This window comes from Mustela erminea, chromosome 1, assembly GCF_009829155.1.
Source record: "Mustela erminea isolate mMusErm1 chromosome 1, mMusErm1.Pri, whole genome shotgun sequence".
Classification (NCBI taxonomy): Eukaryota; Metazoa; Chordata; class Mammalia; order Carnivora; family Mustelidae; genus Mustela; species Mustela erminea.
In genome coordinates this window covers 94,309,524-94,328,967 of record NC_045614.1, presented here as the reverse complement: position 1 = coordinate 94,328,967, position 19,444 = coordinate 94,309,524, and the positions used below count along the sequence as shown (strand labels likewise).

Genomic DNA, 19,444 nt, shown 5'->3' with positions numbered 1-19,444 from the left:
AACCTTTTCTCCCACCACAAACTCCTTAATGCCTAACTTAATACCTCCTTAATCCCTAACTGTACTGTCTCATTCTATTTCACTTCACTTTACTGGACAAAGTACACTAAGTATGTTAAGTGCTTTTAATATAGTATGTTACTAATCCTCACAACAATCTTATGAAGAAGATATTAATATCACCATTTTATAACCTTCATGAAAGGTAACATTTCAGAATCTTCAAATACATATCACAAGGAATAGCCATACTAGAAGCAGTCAAGCTAACCATCACTCTTTTCTAAAACTCTGCTGGTTTCCTTAAGCCTATACTCAACTGGTTCTCTTCCTTCCTCTCCATCCACTCCTCCTGGTCTCCATTTGTGGCTCCTCTTTTTTCTCCTGAGTCATCTGTACTCAATGTATACCCTCTCTCTCAACAGATCATCCATTTTTATGGCTAACCTCCTTATTAATCCCTGTCCATTACAAACTACTATCATCTCATTCTCCGAGTCTCCCTGCTTAAGTCACACAGCAATTTGTGTTGGATTTTCCTTTGAAATGTCCCTCGTTCATTCTTTTCTATTCCACTGATACTGCATCCACTAAAACCAAAACCCTCAACAGTTCAACTCAATTACCATTAGAGCTCTTGGTTATTATTCACTCTAGTCTCTCTACTTCAGTTTGTATATAATAAATAGTATTTCATTCATACAACACACTTACAAAATGACAGGCATGTGCTAAGAACAGTGAGAAAGAAGACACCTCCTTCGAGAATAGGACACAGCAAAAGCAAAGAAAATGTTCAAATAAAAAAATTATAGGTTGTAATAAACAGTGCTTTCAAAAAAAAAAAAAAAAGGAAAAAGGAGAGCTACTTTAGATACTTGAGTTAGAGATGGATTTTAAGCTGACATTTTAAAATGAAAAGGAGACGGTCATGTAAATATTTAGAGTGGTCCAAGCAAAGGAAACCACAACACATACATTCTAGGAAGGAAAAATCTTGGCATGTTTTGGAAAATGACCTAGTCTAATGTGACTTGAGAATAATAAAGGAGAAAGTGATACAAAGTAAGGATGAAACAGACACAGGCCAATTTTATTCCATGCATTTAAAAAAAAAAAGTCATTGAAGAGTTTTAAGCAGGGGTGTTCTAATCCAGTAAACACTGAGAGACTGCTAGTGCTCCATAAGGTCTGTTTTCTCCTCTCCTTCATTAGCACACGGCTATACTACATCTTTCAGCCTCCTATGTAGTTAGGTGGGATCATGTGACTCAGTTCTGTCCAATGGAATGTTGGGTGAAGGCAATACATGCCACTTCCAGCCTGGGTCTAAAAGCTTCTTTTGTACCATCATCTCTTTTCAAAACAACCCCAAAAAACACATGGTGGTAAAAATGATGACTTAAAAAAGACAGAGGAGGGGCACCTGGGTGGCTCAATTGGTTTTGTGTCTCATTCTTGATCTTGGTTCAGGTTTTGATCTCAGGGTTATAAGTTCTAGCCCCACGCTGGCCTCTACACTGGACATGGAGCCCACTAAAAAAAAAAAAAAAAAAAAAAAAAGGAAAAAAAAGAATGAAGAGCCTGTGTCCCTGAATGACTGCATGCAACAGAGGTATCCCAACTCCTACTCCATCACACACATCCACTGGGCTGTAATGTGAGAAAGCATTACAAATTTCCATTGTGTTAAACCATTAAGATTTGTTGCTTATTAGGGTTGTTAGCATACCATCAGTAATACAGAAATCTTTTGGGTTTTTTTTTTTTTAAGATTTTATTTATTTATTTGACAGACAGGTCACAAGTAGGCAGAGAAGCAGGCAGGAAGAGAGAGGAAGCAGGCGCAGAGCAGAGAGCCCGATGCGGGGCTCGATCCCAGGACCCTGGGATCATGACCTGACCTGAAGGCAGAGGCTTTAACCCACCGAGCCACTCAGGCGCCCCAATACAGAAATCTTGAAAACAATTCTCTGCCTGCTCTATCAAGAATGAGTCAAAAGGAAAGAAGAAAACAGCAGAAATTTAAAAATCAGTTAAGACTCAACAATCACCCAATGAAAAACCAAAGAACTTAAATAGACATTTCTCCAAAGATACAAATGGACAATATAGTAGATAGTAGATGATGCTTAGCATCACTAATCATTAGGAAAATGCAAATAAAAACCATGATGGGTTAGTACTCTATATCCATCCATTAGAATGACTACTATCAGAAAGAGAGAAAAAACAACCAGGGCTGGTAAAGATTTGAAGAAATTAAGAATCTCTGTACCCTGTTGGTGGGAATGTAAAATGGTACAGAGATCTTTCTTAGAGACATAATTTGTGAAGCATCCCCCTATCGATACTATTTAAAATCAGAGGACTGAACGAGATCACCTATGAGAGACTAAAAGAGAGAAATAATTCCAGGACAAAGTTCTAAAATGCCGACATAAAAAACTAAGCAAATGAAAGATATCCACTAATTCAAATCCTTTTTTTTTTTTTTTTTTTTTTTTGCCAATTGCCTAAACTGGATATACAGACATCACGTATTTTATTATTTCAATGTCCTAAAACTAGCAACATCATCCCACTGCTCAAATCTGGACTCACTGCTATTTTATCAGATAATCAGCATTTGGCGAGTCCTTTTTACTATGACCTTAGGGATGCCTGTCTCTCTAGACACGATTTCCTGTTTTCTCTTTCTTTCACCTTCTCTTTTATGGAGGTTTTCTCCTTCCTTTTGTGGGTGGAGCACATCACATAATAGCTTTCTAAAAAAGGAAGTAAGGAAGAAAAATTTTTAGAGACCTTGCATGTCTGAAAATGTCTGCCCTCTAAACTTATGCTTAAAAATTTGGCTAAGAGGTGCCTGGGTGGCTCGGTCAGTTAAGCGTCTGCCTTCGGCTCAAGTCATGAACCCCAAGACCCAGGATCAAGCCCCATGTCGGGGTCCCTGCTCAGCAAGGAGTCTAATTCTCCCTTTCCCTCTGCTCCTTCTCTCACTTTCTCTGTCTCAAATAAATAAAATCTTAAAAAAACGAAAATAAAAAATTTGGCTGGGAAAAGAATTCTAGCCTGGAAATTATTTTACCTCAGATTTTGAGAGCACTGCTCACTATCTTCTGGCTTGTGAGGCTGCAGCTGAGAATACTCAAATCTCTGTAATGTGACCCATTTCCTCCACCTCTGGAAGTTTACAAGATCTTCTTTGTCTTATGTATTTCAAATTTTCAGAAGAACAAACCTCAGTGTCTATGGTATTTAGTTAGTTATTGTCTCTGGCTTCAAACCTACTCCTCTACTCTGCTTTGTAACACTGGGGGGCTGGAGCCCTATAAATCACATTTCTCCTTTGCTAGCTGACTCCCTGTTAGACTTGGAGAATCATCTAAGGGCCACAAGAAAGACACCAGAAGACTAAAGAAAGGAACAGGGAGATATCCCTTCCGGTAAGCATCAACCATCGACCAACAATTTTCTCCCTGGCAATAGCAAAGATTCCAGCAGCAGCAACTGGCTCCAGACAGCAATTTTTTGCTTGTGTTTTTCCTGCCATTCATAGACCAGCCTCATCAGGTCTCCTAAAATACCTTTACTTTCTGAGCAGGCAAAAGTCTGAGTTTCAGATCCTTGGGGCCACTCTTCATGCTTCTAAATAATCCTAGTATCTTTTCTTTGCTCTCCCAGCCCCATGGGGTAATAATTACTTCCTATAGTTACTATCTCTACTACCTGAGTGCTCCCTTACTGGCTTTTCATTTCTTCAGTTATCTAGTGTATTGGTTTCTGAAGGCTGCTGTTAACAAACACAAACTGCATTGGCTTAGCATGAAAATCCATCTCGCAGTTATGGAAGCCACAGGTCCAAAATCAAGGCACTGGCAATGCCCTCTCTAAGGCTCGAGGGAAGGATCTGTTCCAGGACTCTCTCCTAGTTCTGGGAGCCTCAGGTATTCCTTGGCTTATAGATGGCCATCTTCTCTCTATGCCTGTGTCCAAATTTGTGTCTAAATTCCTCCACTATTAAAGAATACCAGTCATATTGGATTAGGGTACACCCTGCTGACCTCATTTTAACATGATTACCTCTGTAAAGACTCTATTTCCAAATAAGGTCACATTCTGAGGTACTGAAGGGCTAGGACTTCAACACATCTTTTTGGGGTGACACAATTCTTTTTTTTTTTTTTTAAGATTTTATTTATTTGACAGAGAGAGATCACAAGTAGGCAGAGAGGCAGGGAGAGAGAGAGAGGGAAGCAGGCTCCCTGCTGAGCAGAGAGCCCGATGTGGGGCTCGATCCCAGGACCCTGAGACCATGACCTGAGCTGAAGGCAGAGGCTTTAACCCACTGAGCCACCCAGGTGCCCCTAAACAATTCTTTGTATTAAATTCTGTTATAATGGGTGGTATGATCTCCATTTTCCTGACTAGTCCCAGATTTGAGAGTATGCACTTATTTTCATCCATTTTCCTGAGTACCCAAGGGCCTCTCAATCTGCAAAATGATGTTCTTCAACCCTGTGGACTTTTCTTGTTTCACTAATATTTCTTCTTCACTCTTCTCTCTGTTCTCACTGGCACTTCTCTTAGATGAAGCTGACCTCACAAACTGACCTTTTATCTTTTTATAGACTGTTTCCATATTCTCCTCTACTTCAATTTCCTTTCTTCTATGGGGTGTTTTTTTCTTACTATTATGCTCTAGTTTTCAAAAATTCTTTTTTATTCTGAAAAAAAAATTTTTTTTTGGTCTCTTGTATGAAAAGCTTTCCTCATGAACCCTGGTGATCCTTGATTATCTGCTCATATTTAAAAGTAGGGCCCTAGGGGCAGCCTCACTGGCTCAGTCGGTACAGCATGTTACTTCTGATCTCAGGGTGATGAGTTCGAGCCCCACATTTGGCACAGAGATTACTTAAAACAAATAAAATAAAAGGCCCTGGGCTAGAACGGCTGCAAGCACAGAGATCATGATTCAGGTCATCAAGATCTAAGGCCAAAAATAAAAACAAACAAACAAAAAAAAACAAAAAACAAAAACTTGCTTGGACTGAATTACAATTATTAAAATACGGAAAATGAACCAGACCACAAAAATGTGCAACAGATCCTCTGTGCCAAGACTGCTGAAGAAGAGCTGAATACATCTTTCTTTCAATCTTGAAGCTTTGCTTTCAAAATTCTCTTACACAGATCTGGACAAGAAACTAGAGTTCAAAATGATCTGACTGATGACAAGGAGTTTGATATTCCTCAAGGTGATACTCCTCCAACACTGGCAAGTATACTCAAACTGATGATGAAGAGGAGTCTTTTGTTCTTGAGGATCCTACACTGTTAAAAACTGATACTATTGATTCTCACTTCTATGATATTTTGTCTGTGCCAAGTTCAGATAGTGGAGACTGCACCAACTTAAAAAGGAAGAAAATACCAGATCCTTTTTCACCCCTTCAATCAGTTAGATGACATTCACTTTTGAAGAAATTTCTGACCAGAGAGTGTCTGCAGCTGACAAACTGGATGCTGGCCTGCCTGCTGCAATTGCAGTGTCCCATTTATAGCAAGGGGTACATCTCCTGGATTGGCTTTAATATGTGATCAGAATCAAGCTTTGCAATTGTCTGAGGAACACTAGTGTTGGAGGTCAGTATGGAACCACCTCTGCCTTCAGTATCAACAATGACTACTCAAGACTTCTCTGTGGCTTTGCTAAAGGACATATCATGAAGTGGGATTTGGCCAGTGGAAAAATTCTAAGATCAGTAAGAGATGCTCATCCTCCAAGAATAGCATATTGCACGTTAAGTTTACAGATGATACAACTCTTATAATTCACAATGACAGCAGAGGCTGTGTTTTTGAACTGACATTTAAAGATTTATTATTATTATCTGAAAGAGAGAGCAGGAAAGGAGGGAGGGGCAGAAGGAGAGGGAGAACCAGACTCCCAGATGAGCAGGGAGCCCAACTCAGGGCTCTATCTTAGAACTCCGGGATCATGATGGGAGCCGAAGGCAGACGCTTAACAGAACTGAGCCACCCTAGTGCCCTTTGAACTGACATTTAAGAGAGAGATGGGAGTGAGAACATGAGAATCTAGGGTCTGTTCAGTGGTTCCAAGGGTGAAGTTTGCTGTATTGAGCCTCTCCATTCAAGCCTAAGTTGAGAGACCATCCCATCATACAGTTTTCCTTGGTCATGGCATTCTTAACAAAGATACTGGTCACTGGATTGAACAATCCTTGAAAATGGAGATGATTTTTCGCTATGGACAGATTCTCCCAGTGTTCCATTGCCAGCCTGGCACTTTGTGGTAGTGCTTAATTATGTGAATCCCATATCTGACTTCTGCAGAGATGTCATCTGCTACTGGTTAAAAGATGAATCTGAAGCAATACATATTACTTATCAACAATAGCATCTTCACCTATACTATGACCTCATCAACTTTACTTGGATAAACTCATGTACAGTTGCGCTCTTGGACAGTGTGAACAAGTTGCACGTGAATGATCAGCAGGATCAACTGATCCTCGATTGATCAACTGATTGAGGAACTGGAAAGAGTGGAGATCTCAGAAGTTCAGTTGGTCTGTAACAGCAGCCATTTCAAATCACTAGCCACTGGAGGAAATGTTAGCTAGGCACTGCCTTTGGTTGGAGAGGTTTATCAATCCACTAGTAGTTATGGTTCTCAAATCTTTTATTTAGGGACAATATCCATTTATGTGATAATGCTGAGAAGCTGGTAAGAGAGTGATCATCTCCTGAAACAAGACTGTCTTACAGAAGCCTTGGCTCTTGCATGGTCTTTCCATGAAGGAAAAGCAAAAGCAGTAGTGAGATTATCAGGGGATGCCAGTAAGCAAAGACTGTGGTTACAGACCAGATGGTAGAAATCCTATTACAGTATGCAGATCAAGCTCTAAAAAAGTGTCTAGACCAGTGAAAAATCCAAGTGATGGAGAAGCATTTTAGGATAGGGTGCTGTCATAGTTTATTACTCCCTGCTACAACAAAAGAATCTTTTATTTAGCTGGATGTAAGACGAACTGAGAATTCAGTGGCCAAAGGAGTGTTTCTGGAGTGCCCTGAGCCATGCATTGTAAGTGGTAAATTGGTGGGGATGACCCCCAGGTAACGAAAGACCTGATTGTTAATGTCCAAGATATAAAGTTAATGGAAAATGTGGAAGTCCTCATTGAATATATGGATACCATCAGCCTAGATATTCAGCAAGTAAATTTATAAGAAAATTTACTAATATACAGAGTATCATTTCTTTTTTTTTTTTTAAGGTTTTGTTTATTCATTTGACAGACAGAGATCACAAGTAAGTAGAGAGGCAGGTAGAGAGAGAGGAAGGGAAGCAGGCTCCCCACTAAGCAGAGAGCCCAACATGGGGCTCGATCCCAAGACCCTGAGATCATGACCTGAGCCGAAGGCAGAGGTTTAACCCACTGAGCCACCCAAGCACCCCAGAATATCATTTCTTTGATAATACTTAGCTGATTGCGCCTCACTTGCCTTCTATCCACCCCAATTATTTACTGAACACTTTTGGTAAGATGTCTCTTAAACCTTAAGCTGACTCCAAAAATCTCTAAATTAGAAAACAAGATGAAGCATATGAACCTATTTTTTTTAAGTGAGCATGAGTCTGTATACTCACAGAAACAATTCTGGAATATACATACCAAAAAATAACAGTGATAAATACTAAGACAAGTTACCATTCAGAGGAATGGAAGATAATTATACAAGAAATCTGTGATGAGACTGCTCATACAATTAAGAGTAAACATAACTGAGTATTTTGGTAGCCAAAACTTTAAGAAAAAATAAATATATTTATTTTTTCCTGTAACAATGTAATCCTGTTTCTCCCACTCTGACATGTGGCTTAAATTAATTCTCCCTCTCATTTGCGGTATCAGGTAGAAAAATAAAATTTTACATAAATCTGTATATACATATAAACACACACACTTATACACATATGTTTATTACTGCCTAAAACAGCTTTTTGCCTAGAACCAAAATTATTCTGCCAGTTATGATTTATAAATCTTCTAAACTACAGAGAAGGCTGATGAAAATGACTCATTTAAAATACGACTTGAGGGGCACCTGGGTGGTTCAGCGGGTTAAAGCCTCTGCCTTCGGCTCAGGTCATGATCTCAGGGTCCTGGGATGGAGCCCCTCATAGGGCTCTCTGCTCCATGGGGAACCTGCACCCCTCCCCCGTCTGCCTCTCTGCCTACTTGTGATCTCTGTCAAATAAATAAATAAAATCTTTAAAAATAAAATAAAATAAAATATGACTTGAACCTACTGTCAATATAACAACTGCCCCTTTCCCCATTCTTTACAGTATACATGCCTAAGCTCTGCACTTACATGACAAGACAAAAAACAATGCATCCGTGTGTGTGTGTGTGTGTGTGTGTGTGTAGTATGTTCCATTACTTGTTTCTTCAACATTTTGTTTATCCTACTCTTGGAGATTTTACATTAAAAATCTCCTATCTCTGATAATTGAGTATAATCTATCAATTCTTAGTCATAACTTCACAATATGCACTAGACTAAATCAAAACAAAGAGCTTCAGGGGTGCCTGGGTGGCTTAGTCAGTTAAGCATCTGTCTTTGGCAGAGATGATGATCCTGGAGTACAGGCAACAAGCTCTGCATCGGGCTCTCAAGTCCGCTTCTCATTCTGCCCTCTCTCAAATAAATAAATAAAATCTTAAAAAAAAAAAAGCTTCCGGAAGTTCCAAGATTATAAACTGAAGCTTGAGTGGGAGTAAAGTTGTAGTCCAGAAACAGCCTTATTAAAGGAAATCAGAAACTTTATATTACAAGGTAAGGCAACTTTTTCTCTAAAGGGCCAGATAATAAATATCTTGGGCTTTGTAGGCCATATACAGTCTCTCTGTCGCATATTCTTCTTTTCTTACAAACCTTCAAAAATGTAAATCATTCTTGGCTTAAGACAGTACAAATACTGCTTAGGCAGTACAAATAAAGTTTTTGAGAGGTTCCAATTAGTGGATTTAACACTACAGGTTTTTGTTTTTGTTTTTAAGGAAATTAACACAGTAGGCAAAATATACAGGAAAGCAAGCAATAAGAACTAATTTCTTCAACCTAAAAAGACAGTTGGACAATGGGTTACTACCTCAGTGAATTCCAAAAAGGTAAAGCCTAACCCAGGAGTTGAAAAACCCAATTTATACCTTGGAATTCTCAAAAGAGTCAGGAACTGGCAGCACCGGCTACCGCTACAACTGAGAAAAGAGGGGATTAAATAGGGAAGAATGGGTGAAAGCTAAGGAGTGGTTAAATCCTTAGAAGTTTCCTCCCCAAATCTACCTGATGGTTGACTACATAACTCTGAACTGGGGTCACCAGATACAACTAAAAATCTGTGTACCTTATCAAAAGTGGGGAATGAGAAATTCAGTCACACACACACACACACACATGAAGGGGGGCAGTCAAACCTTCAGCCCTCAAGAAGATTGTGTTTTCCCTCAAGAGGAAATACCTCCCGGACATCAGGATTTTGTTTTGGGTTTTGTTTTTGTTTTTGTTTTTGTTTTTGTTTTAAAAAGGGCTCACTTGGACCACCATGCAATGAAGTTCAAAGTCTTTAAGACCCCATCAATTCAAGGTTTCAATCTGATGACTGAAATTATCTCAAGATAACATCCAAGAATTACTGACACCTGAAGCAAGCCTCCAACATAAAAGTTAGAAACCAATTTAAAAAGAGTCTCCAAGAAAAAACAAAGGCAAATGTCCTCAGAAATCAGAGAAGAAAATGTATCCATGAAACTAGCAAAGGATACTCTCTATAAAAAATAATTTTTAAAGAACAAAGAGTTCTTGGGAAATCAAAATCTTGCTGGCAAAAATGAAAATTTCAGCAGAAGGCTTAGGAAATAAAAGTTAATGAAACCTCTCATATAATATAGAGCAAAAAGACTAGGAGATGAAAAATTAAGGAAAAAAAAAAAAACACCAAAGGACTAGTCTGAGACACAAACAGAACTAGCAGAAATAACATAAAATTTTCAGAGAGAAACAAAAGGAAGGAGAAGAAATTACTACTGTAGACTGAATTATGTCTCCTTGTACCCCCTCATTCATGTTGAAGCCCCAACCCTGAAAGTTACTGAATCTGGAGACAGGACTTTAGAAGGTAACTAAGGTTAAATGAGATGTCATAAGGGTGGGGCCCTAATCCAACTGAACCTGTATCCTCATTGGGCGAGGAGGAGAGAGGTAACTCTATCAAGAAAGACTTTGTGGGGGACGCCTGGGTGGCTCAGTTGGTTAAGCAGCTGCCTTCGGCTCAGGTCATGATCCCAGCGTCCTGGGATTGAGTCCCACATCGGGCTCCTTGCTCAGCAGGGAGCCTGCTTCTCCCTCTGCCTCTGCCTGCCATTCTGTCTGCCTGTGCTTGCTCTCTCCCCCTCTCTCCCTCTGATAAATAAATAAAATCTTTAAAAAAAAAAAAAAAAAGAAAAAGAAAGACTTTGTGGGGTGCCTGGGTGGCTTAGTTGGTTAAGGGGCTATCTTCTCGGGTCATGATCCCAAAATCCTGGGATCAAGCCCTGCATCAGGCTCCCTGCTCAGCAGAGAGCCTGCCTGCTTCTCCCTCTCCCTCTACCTACTTGTGCTCTCTCTCTCTGTCAAATAAATAAATAAAATCTTAAAATAAAAAATAAATTATTTTTTTAAAAAAAAAGAAAAAGAAAAAACAAAAGGCTCTGTAAGGACACAGTAAAAACAAACAAACAAACAAACAAACAGCTGTCTATATAAGCCAAGAAGAGATCTCATACAGAACCAACGTTGATAGTACCTTGAACTTGGACTTCTTAGCATTCAGAACTGTCAGAAAATAAACTTCTGTTGTTTAAACCACCTAGCCTGTGGTATTTTGTTACAGCAGCCCTAGCAGACTACTACTACAGTCATCAACAAAATAATTTAAGAAAATTTCCCAGAACTGACTAACATAATTTTGCAGGTCTGAAGTGCACAATGAATATCCAGGAAAACACCCAAGAACAGATCAGGCCAAGTCACACCATCATGAAATTTCAGAATACAAGAGATACAAAATCTCAAAAAAGAAAAAAAATATTAGGATCAGGAATCAGAAGGTTTTCAAAATTCTCAAAAGGATCACAAGCCAGAAAACAATGAAGAGATGCCTTCAGAATTCTGAAAGTAAATTATTTCTAACCTAAAATTTATTACTCAGCAAAATCCCAGGGGAGACCAAAAAAAGGGGGGGGCATTTTATTAATAATGCAAGATCTCAAACTTCATAGGATTCTACTATGGGATATGTTCCACCAAAGGAGGGGTCAAACTGAAAAAAAAAACTACGTGATTTAACACAGAAGAAAGGCAAGGGGAGTCACTAGTCTTACAATAAGGAAGAAATCCTAGAAAACTGCTATGAATAAGACAGAAAGCTGCTCCCAGTAGGTTCAAAAACTGGTAGACAAGAGTCACTATACTTCCAGGTACACATACCCAAAAGAAAAGACTGTGTATGTCCACTGGAAGACTTGTAAGTAAATGTATACAGCAGCTTTATTCACAACAGCTACAAAACTAGAAACAAACCGAATATTCATTAATGATGAATTTTTTAAAATTGTATATTTCATCCAACAGAAAACTATTATCAGTAAAAAAACACCAACTACTGCTGTACCAACATCATAGGTGAATCTCACAAACACAATATTAAGCAAAAGCAGTCACTCACAAGAGTGTATACACTGCATAGCTCCATTAAGTTCAAGAACAGGTAAAAATGATACAGGTCAGAATAGTGATTAACTTTTGGGGATAGGAAATAGTGCTTAAGAGGACACATGAGAGAACTTTCTGGACACTGGAAACACTTCCAGATCTGGAAGACTGTACTGAATTCAGGACCAAAAATGAAACTTCAACAAAATATGACTTCATCCGCTACTTTGGTAATTTGGCGGGGGACGGGGAGGGAGGGAGATTTCCTTTCAATAGGCAGGCTATGCATAGGCCATCAAATTCTCAACAGATAAAGGCAGAAAAATATAAAATCTAAATGAGAACGAGACTGGTTTAGGATGGACAGATCCCACAGAGAAATACTGCTGTCATAAAAAAACTGATCTGGGTGATAGGTAGATGGCTACAAATATAAAAACTCATTGAACTATACAATGAAATTTGTGTATTTTGCTATTTTAAAAAATTCAAAGGACACTTTCTCTAACAAGTTTTTAAATAAATCAACGACATTTCAACTGCATCATCCCACAACAGGAATTAATCAAGGGAGAAAAAAAATCTAAGGCTTTATATACAAAGATCTTTATTTCAGAATTATTTTTACTAAGGAAAAAAACATCTGGAAATAATATTTAAATAAATGATTGCCATGCAAACCCTGGATTTTTCTAGTGTGAGAAGAGAAATTATTTGGCCTTTTTTTAATTACCAGCAGCCAAACTTAATATTAATTAACCTAAGGGAACCATCTGCCCAGCAGGAAGAGCAGGTTCATGGGTTCCAAGGCAAAAAAAATCTTGGCTAGTGAAGGGAAAAGGAGGAGAAAGGGAAAATAGCAAGAGATAGAAGTAGGCAAAAGCCAAATCATGCAAGGCCTTATAGGCCTTTTTAAGAATACGGAAGGGTGACTGGCTGGCTCAGTCGTGGAGCACGCAACTCTTTTTCTCAGGGTTATGACTTCAAGCACCACAGTGGGAGCAGATATGACTTAAAAATAAGATCTTAGAAGAAAAAAATATAAAGAAAAGAAATGGGGGGGGAAAAAACATGGAAAAATTAAAGTAACTGACTTCCTAGGGCAGAATTCTGGGGGGAAGGGGCTATATACAAAGTATTCTAAATGTTTCTAAAAATAAAAAGTTACCATGCAAGAACATTTAGTACCTGGAAATGGTCAAGAACTGCTAAGGAAAATTTTCCAAGTCTTATTTAATTAATAGAAAGTTTTTATGGTAAACATAAATTTATGTTTTGCTGGGATGCTCAAAAAATACAAGGCATATTAAATTCTTTGTTATATCAATTATCTGAGCTGATCTAAACACAACATGATTTGGAAATACATACTGAAATTTTTGGAAGGCTAATTCTTAAAAAACAACCGAAAAGCTTTTTAGATGCATCCGTTTTTTAAAAACCATATTCTCACTGCTTTATTCCATTGGTCTATTTCAAAAAAAGCAGAAATTATCCATACCATACTTATGTCCAATTCAGTAAGCCTTAAATACAACTTCAGGAATAAAGAATGAATCAATGTTTCAACAAATATACTAAAGTTTTCAACTAAAAATTTCAACAAAAATAAACAAAGTTTATTTTAGCAGATAATTTTATTTAAAACCAAAGGGTAAAACATTCCTTCCAGAAACATTTCATCTGATAATTTTCTGTGCTACCTTACACTATGCAACTCTTACTACATAAGTGTAAAAAAACCCAAACAAACAAACAAACAAACAAACAAACAAAAAAAACCAAAATCCCAAAAACGAACAAAAATAACCAAGGCAACCCTATGCTACTGCTGTAACAGCAACTTCACAGTTAAGAGGAAAAATAAATGTCAAGAGCAAATTTATAAAAACTCTGACTTCCCAAAAGAAACAAATGTTTTCAGAATATTTTGCTCAATAAACAGATTGCTCAATAATCAAGTTTCTGACAGATGAACAAGAGGACAAAGTAGCAAAATGCAAAAGTGCTGCTGTTCTAAGAACCTAAAAAAGAAAAAGAACATTTGGCTGGATCATTATATTCAGTTATGTGATAAACCCTCCAGGTTTCCTCCAAACCACTGAAATGTTCACATCTACTTTGAAAGTACCCAAATATTCAGTCTCTTGGAATTAAGAGTTTCAAACAAACTAAACTCCAGGAGTAAAAATTCTAAGAGATACATTCACCTTTTAAGGAATCATGGACTCAACTACAGAGATGACAATATGATTTTTGTTAATGCTGTTAATACATCTAACAAGCAAAGAAAAAGACTTTAAACCCATTTTAATGATTTGAACAATCCAAATCAAGATCCCACTGGCCTCACACAGAAGTTTTCAATCTATGCAAGATGTAAAGACACAAAATGCAAAGTAGTATGAAGCAAACAAAAAAACTGCATTCCAAGAGATGAAAAGTAGTACACCTTCTTAGGAAATACACAGGGAAAACTTTTTTTTAAGGAATACACAGACCAGGGCACCTGGGTGGCTCAGTGTAGTTAAGCCTCTGCCTTGGGCTCAGGTCATGATCTCAGGGTCCTGGGATGGAGCCCCGCATCAGGCTCTCTGCTCAGTAGGGAGTCGGCTTCCTCCTCTCTCTCTGCCTGCTTCTCTGCCTACTTGTGATCTCTATCAAATAAATAAATACAATCTTGGAAAAAAAAAAAGAAAGAAAGAAAAAGAACACACAGACCAAGGGGCACCTGGGTGACTCAGTCGGTTAAGCATCTACCTTCGGCTCAAGTCATGATCCTGGAGTTCCAAGATGGAGGCCACACAGGGCTCCCTGCTCAGTGGGGAGTCTCCTTCTCCCTCTGCCCCTCACCCTGCTCACACTCTCTCTCATTCGTGCCATCTCTCTCAAATAAATGAATAAAATCTTCATATAAAAAAAAGAATACACAGACCTTGAGTTAGGAAATCAAGGTCTGAGTTTCAGCTCTGCCACCATCATTAGATGTGCGAATTTCCGTGTAGTTATTGTTTCATTTTCCTTATCTATAAAACGAAAGGTTGTAATTCCAACGTTCCCACAATACTGTTCCATGATATTACAAAACAAGTTCACATAAGCTTAAAAAAACCAAAGGAATAGTAAGACAGTAAGGGCAATGGGTTCAAAGGAAAGCAACAATACAGAGAACAGAATGATCTGGAAGGCTGTACTGAATTCAGGACCAAAAATGAAACTTCAACAAAATATGACTTCATCCGCTACTTTGGTAATTTGGTGGGGGACGGGGAGGGAGGGAGATTTCCTTTCAAGAATAGGCAGGCTATGCATAGGCAATCAAATTCTCAACAGATAAAGGTAGAAAAACGTAAAATCTAAATGAGAATGAGAGATTGGTTTAGGATGGACAGCTCCCACAGAGAAATAGTGCTGTCGTAAAAAAAAAAAATGGGTTTTGAGCAGACTATTAGAAGACTAGGGAATTCTGAGAAGTACTCTGTAGATAACAGGGAGCTATCACTGGTTTCACAGCGGGGAAAGACAATTTTACGATTAAGGCAGAAGGCAGGACATATTGAGTAGGTAGAAAAGGTAGGCAGAAAACCCAATTAAAAGCTAGTGTAAAGGGGGGGGGGCACCTAGGTGGCTCAGTGGGTTAAAGGCCCTGCCTTCAGCTCAGGTCATGATCCCAGGGGCCTGGGATCAAGCCCGCATCGGGCTCTCTGCTCAGTGGGAGCCTGCTCCCCGCCCCAATCTCTCTCTGGCTGCCTCTCTGCATACTTGTGATCTCTGCCTGTCAAATTAATTAATTAATTTTTAAAAATCTAGTGTAAAAGAACATATCTCAAAGAAATTTCCAAAAAATGGCTGACAAAAATTAGCCAATATTATATGGATAGAGGATGTCAAAAACAAAACCAAGGTTTGTGTCTCGGTAGCTGCAACTGTAACACTACTGAAACAAAATCTGCCCATGGAATCGTAAAATGAGGATCATCCAGGTAGAATTACTGCCTTAATTAAATAATCTTTAAATATCAGTTGTCTTCCTGAGGCACCTGGGTGGCTCAGTCAGTTGAGCAACTGACTCCTGGTCAGTTTGGCTCAGGTCAAGATTTCAGGGTCATGAGACCCAGCCTCAATCACACTCTGTGCTTAGCAGAGAGTCGCTTGAGATTCTCTCCCTTTCCCTCTCCCTCTGCCCCTCCCTTCCCCTCAACCAAGTGAGTAGGCTCACTATTTATCTAAATAAATAAATTTTTAAAATATCAGTTGTCTTCCTAAAATAGCATCCCCAAGTACTTATAAAGAATTTGTTAAATGCTTAGTGATTTCACGAGTTTCCTCCAACTTACCAACTAAAGAAATCATTTACTGCTCTGATGTACCTAGAGAACATTTAGATTTTTCCATATTATAAAAGTAAGTAAATTGTAAAAGTTATTAAAGTATGCTACTATGATAAGAAAAAATGGACTGCATTTATTAAATGGAGTCCTCCTGATGAGTGATTTATAACAATACTTATATTAAATCTACCTTGAACTTTTGGCAAGAAAGTTCTCCAAAGTGCAAAATAAAAATAAGCCCAGAGGCATAAAGTACCATTCAGTATCTAACAAAACATCCTGTGTACACTTCAAATTTTATTTACATGGACCCGAAAGCGCTGGTAAAATCCGGACTAAAAGATAATGCATAGAAAAATAAAGTGAACAATTTAAAATTTAATACGTGAACAAGCACAGGCTGAGTCTTGAGCATTTTGTGAACAGGACTTATAGATATTATAGCTATTTTCTCCAGATCACAATTTTCCCAAAAAAGAAAATTACAGAATCTATGATCAAGATGGAATGAAACTACTATTCATCAACCAATCTATATTTCTTGTTCCGTTCAAACTGTGAATGGAAGCTTACTTAAGGACCGAATATAACTGACAATTATCAAACAAAACCTTCTTCTTGGATTATTTTCCTCATTACTTTGTGACCTCGCTGAAGATTAAGATTTTAGAAACTGTGCTTTCCAGGTACTTAGTAAATTGTATAGTTGGTTTTTCATCAATCTACCAAAGTAAGACTTTTAAAAATGAATTACCTCTTGCAATATTTACCCGTTTTGACCAGACATGGAGCTTTTTTGCTTCAACTTCATTCTTTCCTAACTCCAATGTTTTCTTACCAAATCTAACGGGTAGAATTATTTTTCGGTGACCGGCTCATCGTTCGACAATGCCGAGCGCCTATAATGTTACAATTCTCATCCCTAAACAAAATCCAGCTTCCCGAGCTTCTAACGGCAAATTTAACTTTTATGGAAACACCACAAAACGTCACAAAACCAATTACTGAGATTCTTTTTTTTTTTTTAAACAGGATATATTACACTTAAGTCAAAAGCTCACAGCTGAAGCAACAAGCAATCGTACGAAACTACAGCAGGTCCATATGATTAAAATAACCCAAATTTTAATCTGGGGTGGGGGAGGGGCAGAGAGCGCATCCCAATGATGTCCACCCTCAGTACAGGTTACGACCCTCTCCCCTCCTGTAAGGCTCGAGGTGAGCGCACCCCCTCCATCCTCGACCACGTCCTACCTTCCCCGGCCCGGATTACGCCACAACAGGCAACAGGACTTTTTAGGGAGAAAAAGAATCAGGGGCGCGAGAGCGCCGCACACTCCACCTCCCAGCCTCTTAAGGAGCGGCCGGCCAGAGCGAGGTCTGGGGCTGCGGGGCCCGGGGAACTGGCTAGAGGGTCGCGCTGAGCAGCGATGCAAACGCCCAGGCCTGGCCGAGCGGCCTCCCCGCCCCCTCCGGCTCAGCTCAGGGCCGGCAGACGGCGCCTTGGGGGCTAACTTCGCGGGAGAAGAGGAAGCGACGCAGCGAGTGGCAGACTGCGCGGACGCATGGGGAAAGGAAAGGCTGTCTGTGCGTCTGCCTACCAGCAGGACCGTCTCACCTTCCTTCTGCCGGGTCCGTGTGGCCCCAGCTCACCTGAGGAAGGGACCGGGAGACCGCCGCGGCCGCCGCGATGGCCGTTACGGCACGAGGCCTCCGTTCAGCCGCCGCGTAGCTCTGGCGAGAGGGGCGGGACGCGCGCGGCCTGCGGGCGGGGCTCCGGCGTCGAGTGGCCGGGAGGTCGTAGGCGGATCCGCGCGGGCAGGAAGCCCCCCCCCCGGCCCAATCCGATAGGTTCAGTCGCTCCCTTTTCTCCTATCCCTGAAGCGAAAGTTGTCTGCGCCGCGCTCGGATTGGGCCGGCCCGTCTGTCAATCAAGTGCTGTGCTGGGCGTGGAGCAAACTGAGGCTGTTCAGCAGTAAGCTAGCGAAAGGGTTAGATAGTGCTTGGCCTGACCTTACCGTTGCCGTTTTTGCCACTCCGGTTGCTGTGGCGAATTACTTTGGGCCTCCCTCCTCAGCGCCACATTAGAGACTACACAGCAGAAATTACTGCTTCCCGAGTTCCGCCCCAACGATTCTGGGAGCTTCCTCCAGGTTTCCGCACCTGAAGTGGGTCTTGTCAACAGAAGGTTTTTAGGGGCAGAGAGAAAACGAAAAACAAATCAAAAGGCCTGGAAATGGGAACCTGAGAGAAAAAAAAGTAAGATGTATGGTTAATTTGAGCCACAAACCGAAATAAGCTGAGTCTGAGGGTCTTCCCAGTACCGCGGTACGTGAATAACTTCCAGTCTCAGCTGCGGTAGTCATGCTGTGAGGAGGACAATGACCTTCGGTGTCAAGTGTGCCCATTCTCTCAGCCGCCCTGTCACAGCCACCTGCCAGGTCATCAGTCCGTTGGTTCTCCCCACGCCAGTACTGCAGCTCCTCACCTCAAACTGCTTCATGCCTTCTGAGCCATCTCTGTGGCTCCGCTCCGCTTAGGTGTCGCCTCCTCAGGGAAATCTGCTGGGATAGTTACCTTTCGTAGAACACAGGTATTTTCCCCAAACAAGCTGCTGAATTTGTTCGTATCCCTACCTAGATGGTAAACTCATTAAGTCAGGAACCATGTCAGTATTTTCCCTCACTGCTTACTACATAATAAATGATAAGTAAATATTGTTTGAGGCATTAGTACATCTTCCTTTCCCTTCTTTGAATCCTGGCCCTAACTTGAAGTCCCAAGGGTCACACTTTTCTGCAATTAACTTCAAAATCATTCATTTGAGTTTTGACGTATGTGGTTTGGTTGCCATTATTGAGGGTCACAACATCAAGCACAAATCACCCTGAACCCCTTCCTGGCTTCAAGTTGGCTCTGGCAAGTAAATCATGAAACTCTGGGCAACAGCTATTGTATGTCTACATCCCATTATTAGCATCCAAAGTGAATAATATAAGTGGAATTCAAATTTATTCTAATAGCCTAAATTCCTTTGTATATTTATCATGGCTACAATAGACTGAGTTGTCCCCTCCCAGAATTCATATGTTGAAGTCCTAACCCCTAATGGGACTGTATTTGAAGATAGGGCCTTTAGGAGTTACCTAGGATTAACTGAGATAAGAGTGGGGGCACCTGGGTGGCTCAGTGGTTGTGTCTGCCTTTGGCTCAGGTCGTGATCCCACGGTTCTGGGATCGAGCCCCGCATCAGGCTCTCTACTCCATGGGAAGCCTGCTTCTCCCTCACCCACTCCCCCTGCTGTGTTCCCTCTCTCACTGTGTCTCTC

The 19,444-nt window shown here is 40.1% G+C and overlaps 1 protein-coding gene and 1 pseudogene across 3 annotated transcripts in view; one reads left to right on the top strand and one right to left on the bottom strand.

Annotated features, from left to right (window-relative positions):
- The window catches only part of NCK1 (NCK adaptor protein 1), an 81,081-nt gene extending 63,178 nt beyond the window's left edge, over positions 1-17,903 (bottom strand). For 2 of the 3 annotated variants that reach the window (XM_032333927.1, XM_032333920.1), the window contains exon 1: positions 17,734-17,903. The gene's annotated coding sequence lies outside the window, so the exon portion shown is untranslated. The remainder of the gene's footprint in view (positions 1-17,733) is intronic. The other variant, XM_032333944.1, reaches the window with a different exon arrangement.
- LOC116590387 lies at positions 5,069-17,539 on the top strand (annotated as a pseudogene).
- Positions 17,904-19,444: the final 1,541 nt, after the last annotated feature.